General features: G+C 47.8%; 11 non-coding genes across 11 annotated transcripts; 4 read left to right on the top strand and 7 right to left on the bottom strand.

The window, feature by feature from the left end:
• Positions 1–463: 463 nt before the first annotated feature.
• Positions 464–535, top strand: TRNAM-CAU (transfer RNA methionine (anticodon CAU)). The gene has a single exon. It is a non-coding gene; the product is annotated as a tRNA-Met (tRNA).
• Positions 536–1,065: 530 nt separating this feature from the next.
• TRNAS-GCU (transfer RNA serine (anticodon GCU)) lies at positions 1,066–1,147 on the top strand. The gene has a single exon. It is a non-coding gene; the product is annotated as a tRNA-Ser (tRNA).
• Positions 1,148–1,698: 551 nt separating this feature from the next.
• TRNAS-GCU (transfer RNA serine (anticodon GCU)) lies at positions 1,699–1,780 on the top strand. The gene has a single exon. It is a non-coding gene; the product is annotated as a tRNA-Ser (tRNA).
• A 2,171-nt stretch (positions 1,781–3,951) lies between these two features.
• Positions 3,952–4,033, bottom strand: TRNAS-GCU (transfer RNA serine (anticodon GCU)). The gene has a single exon. It is a non-coding gene; the product is annotated as a tRNA-Ser (tRNA).
• A 552-nt stretch (positions 4,034–4,585) lies between these two features.
• TRNAS-GCU (transfer RNA serine (anticodon GCU)) lies at positions 4,586–4,667 on the bottom strand. The gene has a single exon. It is a non-coding gene; the product is annotated as a tRNA-Ser (tRNA).
• Positions 4,668–5,197: 530 nt separating this feature from the next.
• On the bottom strand, positions 5,198–5,269 carry TRNAM-CAU (transfer RNA methionine (anticodon CAU)). The gene has a single exon. It is a non-coding gene; the product is annotated as a tRNA-Met (tRNA).
• A 3,376-nt stretch (positions 5,270–8,645) lies between these two features.
• Positions 8,646–8,719, bottom strand: TRNAI-AAU (transfer RNA isoleucine (anticodon AAU)). Its single transcript has one exon. It is a non-coding gene; the product is annotated as a tRNA-Ile (tRNA).
• A 531-nt stretch (positions 8,720–9,250) lies between these two features.
• On the bottom strand, positions 9,251–9,323 carry TRNAV-CAC (transfer RNA valine (anticodon CAC)). Its single transcript has one exon. It is a non-coding gene; the product is annotated as a tRNA-Val (tRNA).
• A 1,059-nt stretch (positions 9,324–10,382) lies between these two features.
• On the top strand, positions 10,383–10,456 carry TRNAI-AAU (transfer RNA isoleucine (anticodon AAU)). The gene has a single exon. It is a non-coding gene; the product is annotated as a tRNA-Ile (tRNA).
• A 660-nt stretch (positions 10,457–11,116) lies between these two features.
• TRNAR-ACG (transfer RNA arginine (anticodon ACG)) lies at positions 11,117–11,189 on the bottom strand. Its single transcript has one exon. It is a non-coding gene; the product is annotated as a tRNA-Arg (tRNA).
• Positions 11,190–18,074: 6,885 nt separating this feature from the next.
• TRNAV-UAC (transfer RNA valine (anticodon UAC)) lies at positions 18,075–18,147 on the bottom strand. The gene has a single exon. It is a non-coding gene; the product is annotated as a tRNA-Val (tRNA).
• Positions 18,148–18,723: the final 576 nt, after the last annotated feature.

The following is an 18,723-nucleotide window of genomic DNA, read 5'->3' as shown; positions in this document are numbered from 1 at the left end:
TTACGTGTAAATTGAGCTGGATGAACTTAACCGAGGAATACTACTCCCACGTGACCACCGCCCAGCTCGAGGTTCAGGACACGCCAGTTAGTCCAGAAAATCGCCTTATGCCCCCTTGCCAGTCAATATTGCCTCCTGCAAGCTCATCGCTGTCTGATTTCTAGCGCCGGGTAATGTGCCTTCTCTTGAATTTCGTAGAAGTGGAGTCATATAGCATATCCTATGGTAAGACTTCTTTTCTTTCTCTCTCTCTCTCTTTTTTTTTTTTTTCTTGCCTAGGGCAATAGTTCTGAAAGTGATTTGAGTCTTTACACGTACAATAAGTCGTAGAAGTTTGATCTTATTGCTGGGAGGTTTATTCTTCCGATTTTATAAACCAACCAAACTTTATCTGTACAAGGAAATGGGACGTTGCTCATGATACTCATAGTAGGGAAAAAGCAGCCTAGTCAGGCCATCTGTCAGCAGAGTGGCGCAGCGGGAGCGTGCTGGGCCCATAACCCAGAGGTCGATGGATCGAAACCATCCTCTGCTAGGCTTTCTTTTCGTGACACCCATCCGGTTCCTTTCTCGAGCATCACAGGCACAACACAGCTCGTCAGCTTACAGATGCACCGTCTCCTTTCACCACTCCTAGAACCGTTGCCACCGCCTTCCTAATCTTTATAAAACAACGAGCGTTTTCCTTTCCCGTCCTTTTTCTTTTCTTTCTTTCTTTCTTTCTTTCTTCCCCCTAAGTCGAGGGCCCTGGGACCGGGCTGGGGGGAGGGGGTGAGGGTGTAATAGCAAAATCGGCCCTCCTCACTCATTTCCAAAGAGAGGCAAGCCCTTCTTACTTCGGAATAGTTGACAAGTTTACCGTCCATTTCCAATGGATCAGCACTACTTCTTCCAGGGCATAAAATACACACTTGACGCCAGTTAGGGTTTTATATCTTCTTTACACTCGAAAGAAAAAACTTTTCTTGACTGTTTGTTTGTTTTCCTTGATTTCTGCCCGCGGACTGGTCCGAGAGTCTCCTACTGTCTGCCCCTTGTCTTTTCACGACTATTCCCGTGTTGTGCGACGAGGTGGCCGAGTGGTTAAGGCGATGGACTGCTAATCCATTGTGCTCTGCACGCGTGGGTTCGAATCCCATCCTCGTCGGCTGGTTGAGTTTATGGCCTTCTGCTGTGGCTCAGCTGGTGAAGAAACCACCCACCCTCACTGCGGGAGACTTGGGTTCAATCCCTGTGTGGGGAAGATGTCCACTCCGGATGTCTACGCCTCTCTTTTCACTCCTATAGGTCAAATAAACGGGAATTTTTTTTTTTAATCCTTCTCGAAGGCAATACACGTTGCTATTACTTATGAAGGCTCCAATCGCATGCACTTTGTGGGAAAAACAGAAGGAAAAGGGTTAAGTTCGAAAACGCAGGAGAATCAGATTACAGAAAATAGAGAAAACTTCGCTCTGTGACTGTGAGGCAATGTGAGTACTGAAGAAGAATGAGAATTAAAGCTGGAGACACAGCAGGTTAAAAGACTATCAAAGTGTGACAGGTTCCCCAAGGAAGGAGTAAAGAATCAGTTCTTTGTGCAAATTCTCTGAAAAAGACTGCAGTTTGAAGAATGGTACTGGGCACAGACATGGAACTATAAGGCTTTCCAAACAGTAATATTTTTAAAAAGTTTTCAGAAGTGGCAATTTTCTGTGAGACGAGGTGGCCGAGTGGTTAAGGTGATGGACTGCTAATCCATTGTGCTCTGCACGCGTGGGTTCGAATCCCATCCTCGTCGGGTCTTCTGGTAGAGGGCAAAGGTGAATTTTGCTCTTGATCTTGACGAAAGAACTGTATACACTTTTCTGTTTCACCTCATTCTACCTCTCACTTTCTTTGTTCTTGCAGTTTCATTTCCATCCTGGATACTCCCATATTCACACTGTGGCGATTTTCTCCTTTTTCTATAACCTCGTTCCTCATTGGTGACACTCTAGTTCTCAACTTCTGCCTTCGTTTCACATCTTTTCATTCTCCACGCACTTTAGATCTTAGTTTAGTGCTCTTCCGTACCTGACTGAGTACTCTACTGCTCTCTCTTAGGGCATGATATACGGCTTATATCTATCATGTTGTGGCGCAAATTGCAGGTCAAGAGATCCAAAGTTTTGGTCAGAACCCAGCTATTCCCTCCTCTGGACAATTTAGAGGGTCAGTTCAGTACAGTTGAGTCGCTCAGTCATGTCTGACTGTTTGCGACCCCATGGACTGCAGGATGCCAGTCCTCCGTGTCCATCACCAACTCCCTGAGTCAGTGATGTCCATTGAGTCAGTGATGCCATTGAACCACCTCATCCTCTGTCCTCCCCTTCTCCTCCCGCCTTCAATCTTTCCCAGCATCAGGGTCTTTTCCAAGGAGTCAGTTATTCACATCAAGTGGCCAAAGTATTGGAGTTTCAGCTTCAGCATAAGTCCTTCAAATGAATATTGAGGACTGGTTTCCTTTAGATGGACTGGTTGGACCCCCTTGCAATCCAAGGGACTCTCAAGAGTCTTCTCTAACACCACAGTTCAAAAGTATTAATTCTTTGACACACAGCTTGCTTTATAGTCCAACTCTCTCATCCATACATGACCACTGGAAAAACCATAGCTTTGACTAGACAGACATTTGTTGGCAAAGTAATGTCTCTGCTTTTTGATATGCTGTCTAGGTTGGTCATAACTTCCTTCCAAGGAGCAAGCATCTTTTAATTTCATGGCTGCAGTCACCATCTGCAGTGATTTTGGAGCTCCTCCCCCCAAAAAAAGTCTCACTGTTTCCACATCTATTTGCCATGAAGTGATGGGATTGGATGCCATGATCTTAGTTTTCTGAATGTTGAGCTTTAAGCCAACTTTTTCACTCTCCTCTTTCACTTTCATCAAGAGGCTCTTTAGTTCTTCTTAACTTTCTGCCATTAAGGTGGTGTCATCTACATATCTGAAGTTACTGATATTTCTGCCAGCAATCTTGATTCCAGCTTGTGCTTCATGCAGCCCAGCATTTCTCATGACGTACGCTGCATATAAGTTAAATAAGCAGGGTGACAATATACAGCCTTGACATACTCCTTTCCCGATTTGGAACCACTCTCTTGTTCCTTGTCCAGTTCTAACTTTTGCTTTTTGACCTGCATACAGATTTCTCAGAAGGCAGGTAGGGGGTCTGGTATTCCCACCTCTTGAAGAATTTTCCACTGTTTGTTGTGATCCACATAAGGTAACCTGACAAAACAGGTTGAAGTATGTTAGTTTAGTGGGCTTCCAAATAAGAACATCTTCAAAGCAATAAGTAAAGGAGAGCAGGTCCCTCCACACCTCACCTCACCCTTCCACTCCCCCCACACACCCAACCATCCTCCCAACTTCGTCAGATTTTATTTTCCCATTTTATTTTTTTAAATTTTTCTCATTATTTATGCCACTTGCTGTTTCAAGGAATTTTTTTTTTGTCATAGTGTAAGGACTCATTAAACAGTACTGTACAAAAAAAATGAAAACTTTCCTAAGATTTCTGTGCATGTTTCCCTCCTTTGAATTTGCCAGTTGAATTGTGATGCAGAAACTTATTTTGCTATATTCATTTCATTTTTTTCCTGCCTTTCAAACTTAATTCCTTTGCTCATTCTTCCCATAAAGTGCATGAGACTGGTGTCTTTATAATAGCAACATGCATTGATTTCAAGGAGGATTTACAAAACATTCAAGCTAACTTGATCTAAATTTAGTTACTCATGTAGAAGTGAAAGTCACTCAGTTCTGTCCCACTTTTGTGAACAGGTGGACTGTAGTCCATGGAATTCTCAGGGCCAAAATACTGGAGTGGACACCTTCCCCAAACAGGGATTGAACCCAAGTCTCCCGCAGTGAGGGTGGGTGGTTTCTTCACCAGCTGAGCCACAGCAGAAGGCCATAAACTCAACCAGACGACGAGGATGGGATTCGAACCCACGCGTGCAGAGCACAATGGATTAGCAGTCCATCGCCTTAACCACTCGGCCACCTCGTCTCACAGAAAATTGCCACTTCTGAAAACTTTTTAAAAATATTACTGTTTGGAAAGCCTTATAGTTCCATGTCTGTGCCCAGTACCATTCTTCAAACTGCAGTCTTTTTCAGAGAATTTGCACAAAGAACTGATTCTTTACTCCTTCCTTGGGGAACCTGTCACACTTTGATAGTCTTTTAACCTGCTGTGTCTCCAGCTTTAATTCTCATTCTTCTTCAGTACTCACATTGCCTCACAGTCACAGAGCGAAGTTTTCTCTATTTTCTGTAATCTGATTCTCCTGCGTTTTTGAACTTAACCCTTTTCCTTCTGTTTTTCCCACAAAGTGCATGCGATTGGAGCCTTCATAAGTAATAGCAACGTGTATTGCCTTCGAGAAGGATTAAAAAAAAAAAATTCCCGTTTATTTGACCTATAGGAGTGAAAAGAGAGGCGTAGACATCCGGAGTGGACATCTTCCCCACACAGGGATTGAACCCAAGTCTCCCGCAGTGAGGGTGGGTGGTTTCTTCACCAGCTGAGCCACAGCAGAAGGCCATAAACTCAACCAGCCGACGAGGATGGGATTCGAACCCACGCGTGCAGAGCACAATGGATTAGCAGTCCATCGCCTTAACCACTCGGCCACCTCGTCGCACAACACGGGAATAGTCGTGAAAAGACAAGGGGCAGACAGTAGGAGACTCTCGGACCAGTCCGCGGGCAGAAATCAAGGAAAACAAACAAACAGTCAAGAAAAGTTTTTTCTTTCGAGTGTAAAGAAGATATAAAACCCTAACTGGCGTCAAGTGTGTATTTTATGCCCTGGAAGAAGTAGTGCTGATCCATTGGAAATGGACGGTAAACTTGTCAACTATTCCGAAGTAAGAAGGGCTTGCCTCTCTTTGGAAATGAGTGAGGAGGGCCGATTTTGCTATTACACCCTCACCCCCTCCCCCCAGCCCGGTCCCAGGGCCCTCGACTTAGGGGGAAGAAAGAAAGAAAGAAAGAAAGAAAAGAAAAAGGACGGGAAAGGAAAACGCTCGTTGTTTTATAAAGATTAGGAAGGCGGTGGCAACGGTTCTAGGAGTGGTGAAAGGAGACGGTGCATCTGTAAGCTGACGAGCTGTGTTGTGCCTGTGATGCTCGAGAAAGGAACCGGATGGGTGTCACGAAAAGAAAGCCTAGCAGAGGATGGTTTCGATCCATCGACCTCTGGGTTATGGGCCCAGCACGCTCCCGCTGCGCCACTCTGCTGACAGATGGCCTGACTAGGCTGCTTTTTCCCTACTATGAGTATCATGAGCAACGTCCCATTTCCTTGTACAGATAAAGTTTGGTTGGTTTATAAAATCGGAAGAATAAACCTCCCAGCAATAAGATCAAACTTCTACGACTTATTGTACGTGTAAAGACTCAAATCACTTTCAGAACTATTGCCCTAGGCAAGAAAAAAAAAAAAAAGAGAGAGAGAGAAAGAAAAGAAGTCTTACCACAGGATATGCTATATGACTCCACTTCTACGAAATTCAAGAGAAGGCACATTACCCGGCGCTAGAAATCAGACAGCGATGAGCTTGCAGGAGGCAATATTGACTGGCAAGGGGGCATAAGGCGATTTTCTGGACTAACTGGCGTGTCCTGAACCTCGAGCTGGGCGGTGGTCACGTGGGAGTAGTATTCCTCGGTTAAGTTCATCCAGCTCAATTTACACGTAAGCTCTTTACATTTTAAAATATCCTTTAATAAAGTGTTGGGGAAAGGGTCCCACGAAGATGTAATAACCTAAAGGAAAGGAGAACGAGGGAGAGAGAGAGAGAGAAAGAAAGGGGACTAGAGGTATCAAGGGACTGAGAGGGGTGGCTCGGGTGGGACTCAGGTGCTGGGCGGGTCCCACTGGTTCATCCAGTCCCAGCCTCTGAAGCTCTGCCAAGTGGCAATCATCACCCGGCCACCAAGGAGGACGGCTGGAATTGACCCAGCGGGGAGGCACTGGTGCAGCAGGTAGGTGTTCCGATGTCCCGCGGGTGACAGCCAGGCGGCGGTGAGGAAAGCGTGTGCGGATCGCCCATCTTCCAAGGCTCCCGCCCGCTCATCAGAAAGCGCCCATCTTCAGCCTGCCGGCCCGCCAGAGATCCGAATGCCCGTTTTGGTGACGTCAGCCTCTCGGCACTCCTGGACTCAGGCCCTGCTCTCCCACCAGAGCCCTCCTCTCCCACAACCAGCCCTGGCACACACACACACTGACACACTCACACTGGTACAACGGAGAAGACCATGTGACTGGCGTTGGGGCCTGTAGCCTGAACCCTCCAGATAGGTTGACCCCGCTGGAACCTGGAGCCGGGGCCCAATATCTGCACACACTGCTTGCCACAAGCAGCAGGAGGCCCCATGTCTCCCGGAAAGGTGATGCCAACTGCCCCTAGGACAGGCTGCTGCACTAACCAACCTGCCCCTCTCTGCTCCCCCGCAGCCTGCAACCCCAGAGCAGAAACCCACAAACCGAAGAGGCCTCAGCTTCCCCCTCTTCCTCCTCCAAAGAGTGGAAAGGCCTGTTTCCAGCCAAGACAAAATCACAAGGATCAGACGCACCCTCCTGCCTGAAAGAACCAAAACAGATCAGAAACACTTTTCCAGACACCAAACATCAGGCAAAGAAGGATGGTAATCTTTGACAGAAAAGAAATGAGTGAGCGATTTTGCTGGGAACTGACGTGAGATCTAGGATTGCACCCGAGTTTTTACTGCTTTGAGAGAGTTTCCAGGCCCCAGCGCAGGCAGAGGCTGGTGGATTCTCTGAGTTGAAGTGTCGGGGCGGATTAAGTCCAGGAGACCAAGACAGCTGGAGACGGCAGGACAGAGCACCGGAAAGGAGAGAGCCGGGAGAAGAGGAAACTCCAGGAAGCTCTCCACATGGACCTTAACACTGGTCAGCGCACACAGGTAGGGAAACCATACAAGGCTGGGGAAGGAATCCCCGCAGTGATCAGAGAAGTGACCATGATACTGAATTGTCCTTGGAAGTCAGAAGCAGTCATGGGTAATGCACGGCTGTCAACTGATGACAAGAGTCCAGATTTCATTCCTGGCCTCAAAAAAAAAAAAAAAAAAAAAAGTCAGTCTTGTGGTCTTGTGTTTCTTGTTCAAGGTGGTCAAAGTGCTGCAGACACGTAGGGAGAGGAAGTATCCCGAATCAGTCCACCACCTTGCGCGGTCTCTCCTGACAAGGCAGTCTTGGCTGTCAGTTCATCTTAAAGGGTCTTCAGAGACATGGAAAGAACCACCTTTTAAGAATGCCTCCTTACTTTGTATCTCTTGAGGATTTGAGAAAGGGCGTTGATTGAGCCACTACTTTGGAAAGACAATTTAAAATCGAATACACTTTTGACAAAAGGTTGCCAGGAATCTTTTCCCCTGCCCCCGCCCCCACCTCCCACCAAATTTTTCGTGTTAGGCCACCCTCTGACCCTGCCCAGCTCTCTGTCCTCATCCATTGGTCCCGGAGGAAAGAGAACCCTGCCTGCCTGGAAAAATGTTGGGCTTGTGGTAAGTGGAGAGCTAAACTGGATAACGAGTGGATAAAAGGTATGTGAGGGTGGTGGGTTTGGAACACGTTAGAGGACTCTAACTGTCTCCTTACCTGTCTCCTGGGAAACCCGTATACGGGTCAAGAAGCAACAGTTAGAACCGGACGTGGAACAACGGACTGGTTCAAAACTGGGAAAGGCATAGGACAAAGCTGTATGTATATCGGCACCCTGCTTATTAGATTTCTATGCAGGGTACATCATGTGAAAGGCCCGGCTGGATGAATCACGAGCTGGAATCAAGATTGCCAGGAGAACTATCAGCAACCTCAGATGCGCAGATGATACCACTCCGATGGCAGAAGGCGAAGAGGAACTGAAGAGCCTCTCGATGAGGGTGAAAGCGGAGAGTGAAAAAGCTGGCTTAAACCTCGACATTCAGAAAACCAAGATCATGGCATCCGGTCCCATCACTTCATGGCAAACAGAAGGGGAAAACTCCAAAATCAATACGGACGGTGACTGCAGCCACGAGATTAAAAGACGCTTGCTCCTTGGAAGAAAAGCTATGACCAACCTAGACGGCGTATTAAAAAGCGGAGACGTAACTTTGCCAACAAAGGTCCGTACAGTCAAAGCTATGGTTTTTCCCGTAGTCATGTACGAATGTGAGAGCTGGACCATAAAGAAGGCTGAGCGCGAAAGAATTCATGCTCTCGAAGTGTGGCGCTGGAGAAGACTCTCGAGAGTCCCTTGGACTGCAAGGAGATCAAAGCAGTCAATCCTAAAGGAAACCCACCGCGAGTATTCATTGGAAGGACGGTCGCTGAAGCTGGAGGTCCAACACTTTGGCCACCCGATGCGAAGAGCCAGCTCACTGGAAAAGACCCTGATCCTGGGAAAGATGGAAGGCAAAAGGAGAAGGCCTCGGCAGAGGACGACGTGGTTAGACAGCACCCTCCAGGAGACTGGAGACTGAAGAGCCAGCCTGGCGTCCCGACGGAACAGATACAACCGCCCAAGGGGACTCTACGCAGGTGAAGAGGCAAGTTTCCTCGGAAAACAGCTGGCAGCCTCCTGGAGGCGTTGACCAAAGAGAACAGTGGCCCGTACGGGGATCGAACCCGCGACCTTGGCGTTATTAGCACCACGCTCTAACCAACTGAGCTAACCGGCCCCTGCCTGCGCAAGTCCTCTTCTCCTCTTCCTTTCCTCTTACGGCCCCCGCCTCCCCCCTCCAAAATGTCAAGTTCCAACTGACTCTTACTGTTGCTTCTCTTAAGAGAGTTTCGTCATTGTCGTTGCCTTCCATCCTTAGTCAAAAGAATGAGACGCTTTCTCGGAGAAGAAAACCAAAGGAAAAGAAGGCACAATTGGGTTTCGGTCGTATTCCTCGACGTGAACGAGGAAACCGAAGTTTTTCGGAGGAAGCTGCGGCCTACGGCCCGGGGAATCCATGGAAGAATTTGCTCTTTGTGTAAAAGGCTCGCAGAAAGCGCCTTAAGCTGGGCAGAGTGCAGGCTCTGCCGTACGAGATGGAATACGGTGCCCGAAGACTCTTCCGATAGGTCGGATCGTCGATAGTTTCCCCAGGTTTACGGGTGAGACTCGGTGGGAGTTCGGAAGCCTCCTCATCTACCGAGTTTCTCGGAAGTTTCCTGAGAGGTTCCGGAGAACGGTTCAAAATGCAAGCTCCGAAGAGAAACACTGTTTCCGCCCGGTTTCGAACCGGGGACCTTTCGCGTGTGAGGCGAACGTGATAACCACTACACTACGGAAACTTGCTTTCTCCGCTCCTTGGTCATGTTTTTTCACCCCCTGATGGTGTCCGAGCGAAAAAGGAGACTCCCGGCTAGCCCAAGCTGGCCACACCGAATCGGTTTTCTCTTTCAGGAAATGGTCGACGTTAGTGCGCCCTCCTATCACGACCAACAATGCTACAGTCAACGAGTCACACTAAGCAAATACTGCCTCTAAGCGCAGAATTCCTTGCCAAAGGCAGAGCAGACGTGTTAGGCAGCGTCCGGGTACAGTAGATGTCGGAAAACGGCTCGATTTTGTCTTGTGTGGGTTTGTGTGACCTTCGGAAGTTCTGGGATCACCATCTCTTGAGTGCCAGAAAAGGACTTGCAGTGACTGAAGATGATTCAATGATCCTGGTTGAAAAGTAAGCGCGATTCGGTGCCCTTGAACTCTAGCAGCTGCCCATCCTGTGACGGGCAGTGTTTGGCTGATAGAAACCGAGGGGCGGAGAGGGTCAAATGCCCACTGGTCTGCCAGGCAGTCCTTCCTTACTCGTCCCCTCTGACCTCAATTCTGTGCCAGTTGAGCACAAATCAACCAGAGTCAGACTAGAATTGCTGTGGTCGGTAACATCCTCAAGGCACTAACACTGCTGTTGTAGATATCATCAGTAACATCCAAAGTCAGTTTGTTTCTCCGGGGCAAGCTGAGCTAACGAATCTCCGAGCGATGGACTACCAGGGCAGCGAATGGTAAACCGGAAACATCCTGAATCCTGAAATGTCAAGAGTCGGTGACCAGTCCCAGATTCTTTGGTCTTCCGCTTAAAACAAACAGACAAGACAGACAGACAGACAACAACAACAACAACAAAACACCGCTAACTGAAAGACCAAGAGGGAGTGGACGTGAGGCTCGTCTCCTGCTCCCTCGCTTGGCGCCCTTTGGTCCAAAGGGCTGCTGTCCGAGTTTGGCTTTGTGTGCAGAGGTCACAAGCAGATGTTTGTTGGGTTACACGTGGAGCTCTCTGAGGACCACGAAAAACAAGCGTAACCGCGGCAAGTAGAGACCTTAAGTAGTGGAGCAAGACGTGTCAGGGCCGGTTAGCTCAGTTGGTTAGAGCGTGGTGCTAATAACGCCAAGGTCGCGGGTTCGATCCCCGTACGGGCCAAGGAGCCTTTTGCGCCTTACCACTCAAGGTGTTAACCGTTTGAACCCTGGACGTGTATGTAACTTGGGTTGCTTAGGAAAAAAAAAAAAAAAAAAATCAGCGTGTTACTCCTCCCTCTTGGAACTGTCCTACCAGCGCTCTTTTGGAAGTCCGGGTGCAGGGCCATCTCCGATATCTGGTGCGAAACACCCTGGGCTTTCTTGGATTTAACATTTCCTCAGTCAAAGCCACTCGTCTTTCTATTAGGAAGGGGGAAGCGGGTGGTGAAGGGGAACCCACTGGGAATAAGTGAAGGGGAACCCACTGGGAATAAGTGGTGAAGACACTTGCCGAGCCTTTTTCCTTCCTACTTTCTCTCTCTTTCTTGTTCCTCATCCTCCTTTTTTCTTAAAGCCTCTTTGATGTGAAACTCAGTTCAGCTGTCCCTATGTGGTCCTTTCTCCGTATTTGCTGTGGGAGATCGAAACCAGAAAATGCTTGATTGTGGATGTTCCAGTGATCGCCTTTGAAGGGTCCTTCGGACTGCGACAAGAGGTAGGAGGGCCCCACGGGGTAACAAGAAGCAAGGTTGAGGGAGCTTTTCGGAGCGCTTGTGAGGCGCCAAGCTTGGAGAGTTTGGGTGCGGTTCAAGTGCAGGAAGATCAGTTGTCAAAAAGGTTTCGAGCCAGCCAGGAGTCGAACCTAGAATCTTCTGATCCGTAGTCAGACGCGTTATCCATTGCGCCACTGGCCCCCTGCGACGAGAGGGCTTAAGCATGTCTATTTCAATGAGGCCTCCGAAGCCGCTGGTTCTGCTGCTGCTGCTGCTGCTGCTGCTGCTGCTAAGTCGCTTCAGTCGTGTCCGACTCTGTGCGACCCCATGGACGGTAGCCCACCAGGCTCCCCCGTCCCTGGGATTCTCCAGGCAAGAACACTGGAGTGGATTGCCATTTCTTTCTCCGTGGTTCTGCTAGGAAGATAGAAATAACCCCGAAACTGACGACTCCCACCGATTCACTTCATTTAGGGTTAGTGTACGTACCACAACGTCGTTTTCCATGTCTCCATTTTGGATTGCAAGCAAATCTAACCCTTAGGACTTTCCATACATGATAGAAAGAAGTCACTCCTTGAAAGCGAGTTTTCTGCTGTGAGTGCTCTTGGTTAATTTCTGCTATCTGTTAATCTGGCGTGCTTCCACCTCCTTCATCTATTCTATACTTCTTTGGGGCTCTGATGATGTGTCTGCGGACGGTTACTGACTGCCCTGTGTGCTCTTTAACTAAGTGTTATAAAATAAAGTACACTTATTTGGTTTGGAAGTGCATTTGGCCCTAAGAATCACATTCTTCTCCTCTTACTGTTAAGAGTAGTTAATACTCCCTGAGAGGGAGAATCGTGGCCAAATTCTATGATAAATCATGCATCGGATAAAAGCATGCAGAAGTCAATGGTAAAGGCAAAAAGAGGCAAGAAGGCAGGAAAGGTATACTCAAAGGTGCAGAAATCACATTAGGCAGAGACTGCTGGAATTCAGGAAATGACTTAATACCACATAAAATTTAAACAGACAGACATGCTCTCTCTAGACACTGTGGTTATGTGTTTCTTCTGGTTTTCAAGGTGGGCGTAAGGAACACCTCAAAATATACAACTGCCTTGAGAGAAGGATTTTGGATGTTGAGAGAGACAGGGCATAGTAATGTTCTTGATGGCACAAACCTGGAATCCAGAATGCAACACTTTCTGACCCCAGCATTGCCATCTGTTGCCTAACTGGCCTTTGCAATAAAAGACCCGGTGTGCAGAAGCTGACAGAAATGTGAAGATTTAGGCAGAAAGCTTTGGGGAAGTTTTATCTGAAGGAGTGATGATGGAGGGCAAGTTTCGAGGTTGAGGAGACAGTAACTAGGAACAGAGGTGGAACAGATAACATATTCACAAATCTCTGGGACATAAGAGGACAGGGTGGTGGGGAGAGAGGGGGGCAGTGAAGTGTGAAATGAAGCTGGAGACATAGGAGAGGCCATGGAGAAGATTTGAGGCCATAAGCTTAAGGGTCATGTCATAAAATAGGTCTCAGATGTTCAGGTGGCAGGCGACCCTTTCAGAAACAGCGCTTCCTGCCTTTCATCCATTTGTCCTCTCAAAGTTCACAGAATCCGAGATCTAGTCTGATCTAATCTGAATAAAAGTCAGCTAAAATTGCCCCAAATATTGGAGAAAACTCCCAGGCATTCAAACCATGCAGCCCCCTTTAGACCACAGCGGGCAACAGCGGTGGTCCCCGTGGACAGCCCGGCCAACCCGCCCGACTCCCTCAATTGCAGTTTCAGGGATCTGCCACCCCCGGGTGCTGAGCTCCACCAGCGCAGAGGCAATGGGAGTCCAGACATCGAGGTATCACTTCCCTGAACGCGGGAGCCCCCGTTTTGCAGTCTGTACTCAGGTGTCAAGGGAAATAACAAGCAGTCTGTACCCGGGACAGAAGAAAAAGTGTGAATCGAGCCAAACTAAGGACGATAGGCCCATGTGAGTGTCTCTCACTAATTCTGAAGAACAGCTCCAGAGAAACATGGTTTTCAGCAATTTTATACCTTGTCTATTTATATAGATTGGTTATACATATTTATATAGGTTGACTATAGTCTTTGCAGCCAAAGATGGAGAAGCTCTATACAGTCAGCAAAAGCGAGATCGGGAGCTGACTGTGGCTCGGATCGTGAACTCCTTATTGCAATTTTCAGACTTAAGTTGAAGAAAGTAGGGAAAATCACTAGGCCATTCAGGTATGACCTAAATCAAATCCCTTACGATTATACAATGGAAGTGACAAGTAGATTCAAGGGATTAGAATCTGATAGAGTGCCTGAAGAACTTGGACAGGAGCCAGTGATCGAGACCATCCCCAAGGGGGGAAAAAATGCAAAAAGGCAGCATGGTTGTCCGAGGAGGCCTTACCAATAGCTGAGAAAAGAAGAGAAGTGAAAGACAAAGGAGAAAAAGAAAGATATACCCATTTGAATGCACAGCTCCTAAGAATATTTAGGAGAGGTAAGAAAGCCTTCCTCAGTGATCAATGCAAAGAAATAGAGGAAAACAATAGAATGGGAAAGGCTAGAGATCCCTTCGAGAAAGTTAGAGATACCAAGGGAGCATTTCATGCAAAGATGGGCACAATAAAAGACAGAAATGTTAGGTATGGACCTAACAGAAGCAGAAGAGATTAAGAAGAGGTGGCAAAAATACACAGAAGAACTATACAAAAAATGGTCTTCATGAGCCAGATAACCACAATGGTGTGATCACTCACCTAGAACCAGACATTCTGGAATGGGAAGTCAAGTGGGGCTTAGGAAGCACCACTATGAACAAAGCCAGTGGAGGTGATGGAATTCCAGTTGAGCTATTTCAAATCCTAAAAGATGATGCTGCGAAAGTGTTGCACCCAATAGGCCAGCAAATGTGGAGATCTCAGCAGAGGCCCCAGGACTGGAAAAGGTCAGTTTTCATTCCAGTCCCAAAGAAAGGCAGTGCCAAAGAATATTCAAATTACCACACAATTGCACTCAATGTAATGCTCAAAATTCTCCAAGCCAGGCTTCAACAGGACGCGAACTGTGAACTTCCCAGATGTTGAAGCTGGATTTAGAAAAGGCAGAGGAACCAGAGATCAAATTGTCAACATCTGTTGGATCATCGAGAAAAGCAGGAGAATTCTAGAAAAAACATCTACTTCTGCTTTACTGACTACGCCAAAGCCTTGGACTGTGTGGAGCACAAGAAACTGTGGGAAATTCTTCAAGAGATGGGAATACCAGACCACCTGACCCGCCTCCTGAGAAACTGTATGCAGGTCAAGAAGCAACAGTTAGAACCAGACATGGAACAACAGAGTGGTTCCAAATCGGGAAAAGAGTCTGTCAAGGCTGTATATTGTCACCCTGCGTGTTTAAGGTCCACGCAGAGTACATCATGCAAAATGCTGGGCTGGATGAAGCACAAGCTGGAATCAAGATTGCCAGGGGAAATATCAATAACCTCAAATATGCAGATGATACCACCCTCATGGCAGAAGGGAAAGAACTAAAGAGCCTCTTGATGACAGTGAAAGAGGAGAGTGAAAAAGTTGGCTTAAAGCTCAACATTCCAAAAACTAAGGTCACGGCATCCGGTCCCATCACTTCCTGGGAAACAGATGGGAAACAATGGAAACGGTGAGAGGGGGCTCACTCTCACTGTTTTGAGGGGCTCCAAAATCACTGCAGATGGGTTGCTGACTGCAGCCATGGAATTGAAAGATGCTTGCTCCTTGGAAGAAAAGCTATGAGCAGCGTAGACAGCATATTTAAAAGCAGAGATGTTACTTTGCTGACAAAGGTCCGTCTAGTCAAAGCTATGGTTTTTCCAGTAGTCATGTATGAATGTGAGAGGTGGACTATAATGAAAGCTGGGCACAAAAGAACTGATGCTTTGGAACTGTGGTGTTGGAGAAGATTCTTGAAAGAGAGAGAGAGTCCCTTGGACTGCAAGAAGTTCCAACCAGTCTATCCTAAAGGAAATCAGTCCTGAACATTCATTGGAAGGACTGATGCTAAAGCTGAAGCTCCAATATTTTGGCCACCTCATGCGAAGACTTGACTCATTGGAAAAGACTTTGATGCTGGGAGGGATTGGGGTCAGGAGGAAAAGGGGACGACAGAGGATGAGATGGCTGGATGGCATCACCGACTCGATGGATGTGAGTTTGAGTGAACTCCCGGAGTTAGTGATGGACAGGGAGGCCTGGTGTGCTGCGATTCATGGGGTCGCAAAGAGTCGGACCTGACTGAGTGACTGAACTGGACTGAACTGAACTGATGTGAAGAACTGACTCATTGGAAAGGAACCTGATGCTGGGTAAGACTGAAGGCAGGAGGCGAAGTGGACGACAGAGGATGAGGTCACCAATTCGATGGACATGACTTTGGGCAAGCTCCAGGAGTTGGTGATGGACAGCGAAGCCTGGCGTGCTGCAGTTCATGGGGTGGCAAAGAGTTGGACTCGACTGAGCAAGTGAGCTGAACTGATTTCTTGTCAGAACAAAAAACATCAAAAGTGAAATGGCACATTCCTTAAAGGTTTCAAAAAAAAAAAAAAAAAAAAAAAGAGCAGACCAGCCAGTACACATCACATCAGTCTAGCCCAGGCACCTGGGAAATACTACTAGTATTCACCTCTCAGGGAAAAAGGCATTTAAGCTTTACCTTTAAAACAGACTTTTTTTTAAAATTTTTTTTTGCCCTTTTATTTTATTATTTTATTTTATTTTATTTTATTTCTTTAAATTTTAAAATCTTTAATTCTTACATGTGTTCCCAAACATGAACCCCCCTCCCACCTCCCTCCCCACAACATCTCAGTGGGTCATCCCCATGCACCAACCCCAAGCATGCTGTATCCTGCAAAACAGACTTTTTTTTTTTTTAACCTTTCATTAGGCACGAACATATGTAAGCCAGAATGACTTTCCCATACCTTAACCTGTGACCATTTCTCTCAGAACCATCAAGCAGAAATAGAGATTTTATTTTCTTGGGCTCCAAAATCACTGCGGATGATGACTGCAGCCACAAAAATAAAAGACGCTTGCTCCTTGGAAGAAAAGCTGTGAGATACCTAGACAGCGGATTAAAAGGCAGAGACAGCATTTTGCCAATGATGATCCCTCTCTCTGGTCAAAGCTATGGTTTTTCCAGCAGTCTTTTAGGGATGAGAGAGTGGACCGTAAAGAGGCTGAGCGTGGACCTGTCGATGCTTTGGAACTGTGGTGCTGGAGAAGCCTCTTGAGGGTCCCTTGGACTGCAAGGAGATCAAACCAATCCATCATAAAGGAAGTCAACCTTGAATATTCATTCATTGGAAGGACTGATGTTGAAGCTGAAGCTCAAATGTTTTGGCCACCTGATGTGAAGAGCCGACTCACTGGACAAGAAAGACCCTGACGTTGGGAAAGATTGAGGGTAGGAGGAGAAAGGGGACAGAAGACGATCTGGTTGGAGGGCATCATCGACACAGCGGACATGAATTTGAGCAAACTCTGGGAGATAGTGAAGGACGGGGAAACCTGGCGTGCTGCAATCCGTGGGGTCCCAAAGAGTGCGACACGACTTAGCGACTGAACAGCAGCAACAACGGAAATACCGTGTACGGTATTTTATGTGTGGTTTTTTTTTTTTTTTTTTTTTAAGTCTGTGCCTAAAACACACGCGCCACCGACTCAATGTACCATTAAAACATTTCCCCCTATCCTTTCTCACTTTTGAGAAATCCCTCTCACCGCTCGGCAAATCCAGAGTGCGCTGTTCATGGTCCTGACTCCGTGAACAGTTCTGGTTTCCCGGGGGCGACGCGGACCTTCTCCGCCTGCCCGTCGCGCGCTTCCTGTTGATCTGGATGCAGAGTCCCCGAACCGTCCGAGAAGAGCCGCTGCTGGCCTAGATACCCTGCCTGCGAGGGTGCCAGGCCCCGTTCCGTGTATGTCTGTCCCACAGCCCTGTCTCGAAACACACACGCAGACAAACGCACCTCAACTCCATTCCGATCTCAGCCGGTACTGTTCTGTGCCTAAATGGAACTGTCTTTTGAACCCGGGGAAGCGACGGGTCTGTGCGATTGAAGGACAACCCGTGGCCGAATGTGACCAGTCCGCCCAGGCGAGCCTAGGTGGGTGGGTAATTGGGTCTGGCTGCAGATGACCGCGTGCTGCCTGGGCTCCCAGAAAAGGGGCGAGTCGGCGTCGACCGCGTGGTGGAAACATTTGAGCAGAGATTCGGGTCCAGGCGGACTACGGAATAATTCCCTGAGGGTACTGGTGGGGATCCGCACGCGGACCCGGGGAATTAGGAGAAAAAGGAAAGGACAGTGAGATTAAGCAACGGTCTCCACCCGGTACAAGATCTCCGTGTAGTTTCTGGGGACAGGAAACTTCTGATTCATTGCTTCCATCCCCTCCGCCATTCCTTTCCACCGTCTGCACACACAGATTTCATGTCGAAGGTTTTCGAAAATATTTCTGGTAAGGGGAAAAACAAACTGCCGGAGATGGAAGACATCTGGAAACCTCCCCCTTTTTTTTCGTCTGTTGTTTTTAGCTTCTTGTTTGACTGATTGCATTCTTTCGTTGATTCACTTGTACTGCTGTAGGCCTACCTCAGTTGCTTCCGGCCAGTCGGTTGCATTTCAAATCATTTGCCCATAGGCTAACGGTGAAAGCGAAAACAATAAAGCTTGGTGAAGAAAATGTAGCGAAATACTTCCATGCATTTGAGACGAGCGGCTATATGTTAGACAGGACAGAAGGAGCACTGAGCGTCCAGGACATCATAAGCATTCAGCTACCCCCGTACCTCACAAAAACCGACCCCTTTTTCCTCAAAATTGCACTAGGAGAGAACATTATAACTGACACATTGTAAAGCTGCTGGAGTCCGAGGAACGTCAAGAAATGTTAAAATAGAGTAAGTATTTTAAAAGGCCGTAGATGAGAGGCACGGGTGCTCTGAGGATACGTTGGAATCGGGAACCTTGGACAGGGCAGCAAAATCCGAAGGAAATCTTTGCACTTGTCTATAAGACAGCAAAAGCCGGCTGATCGGGCTGTTTCCGCCCGGTTTCGAACCGGGGACCTTTCGCGTGTAAGGCGAACGTGCTAACCACTGCACCACGGAAACGTCACGCCCAGTAGAGACATTACAAGTCCCAAAAAACGGCATACTCGGTTCCCTGGTTGCTCCCCACTGCCCCCCCCCCCGGCCACGCCCCCGATCTAGTAATTTTGAATATTTCTCTTGCAGAATGTTTTCACTCGCTTTCCACCGTTTCAAAAACTTTTGCTAAAAGAATAACATCGAAACTCTATGGCTCATAACCAAACCTAACTCAGTAGTGGGGGTGGTTTAGTCGCTAAGTCGTGTCCGACTCTTGCCGCCCCATGGACTGTAGCCTGCCAGGCTCCTCTGTGCATGGGATTCTCCAGGCTGGACATCTGGAAACAACCTACCGGAGGGGGCATGTTCCCGACCCAGGGATCAAAGCCGGGTCTCCCGCATTGCAGGCAGATTCTTTACCGCCTGAGCTAGGAGGGAGCAGAGACCAAACACCTTCCCAAACATCAGGCAGGGTGTCCTCAGGTTCCAAGGGCATTTGATTACGAGCGACAACCCGATACTGTCCTGTGCCTTTGATTTCCACCTCTCTTCCTCATCGTTGGAGCCAGAACACAACGCACAGAATCCTGAAGACCACCG

This window comes from Capricornis sumatraensis, chromosome 22 (assembly GCF_032405125.1).
Source record: "Capricornis sumatraensis isolate serow.1 chromosome 22, serow.2, whole genome shotgun sequence".
Taxonomy (NCBI): Eukaryota; Metazoa; Chordata; class Mammalia; order Artiodactyla; family Bovidae; genus Capricornis; species Capricornis sumatraensis.
Note: the sequence above shows the minus strand (reverse complement) of the source record. Positions and strands in the feature narration are given on the sequence as shown.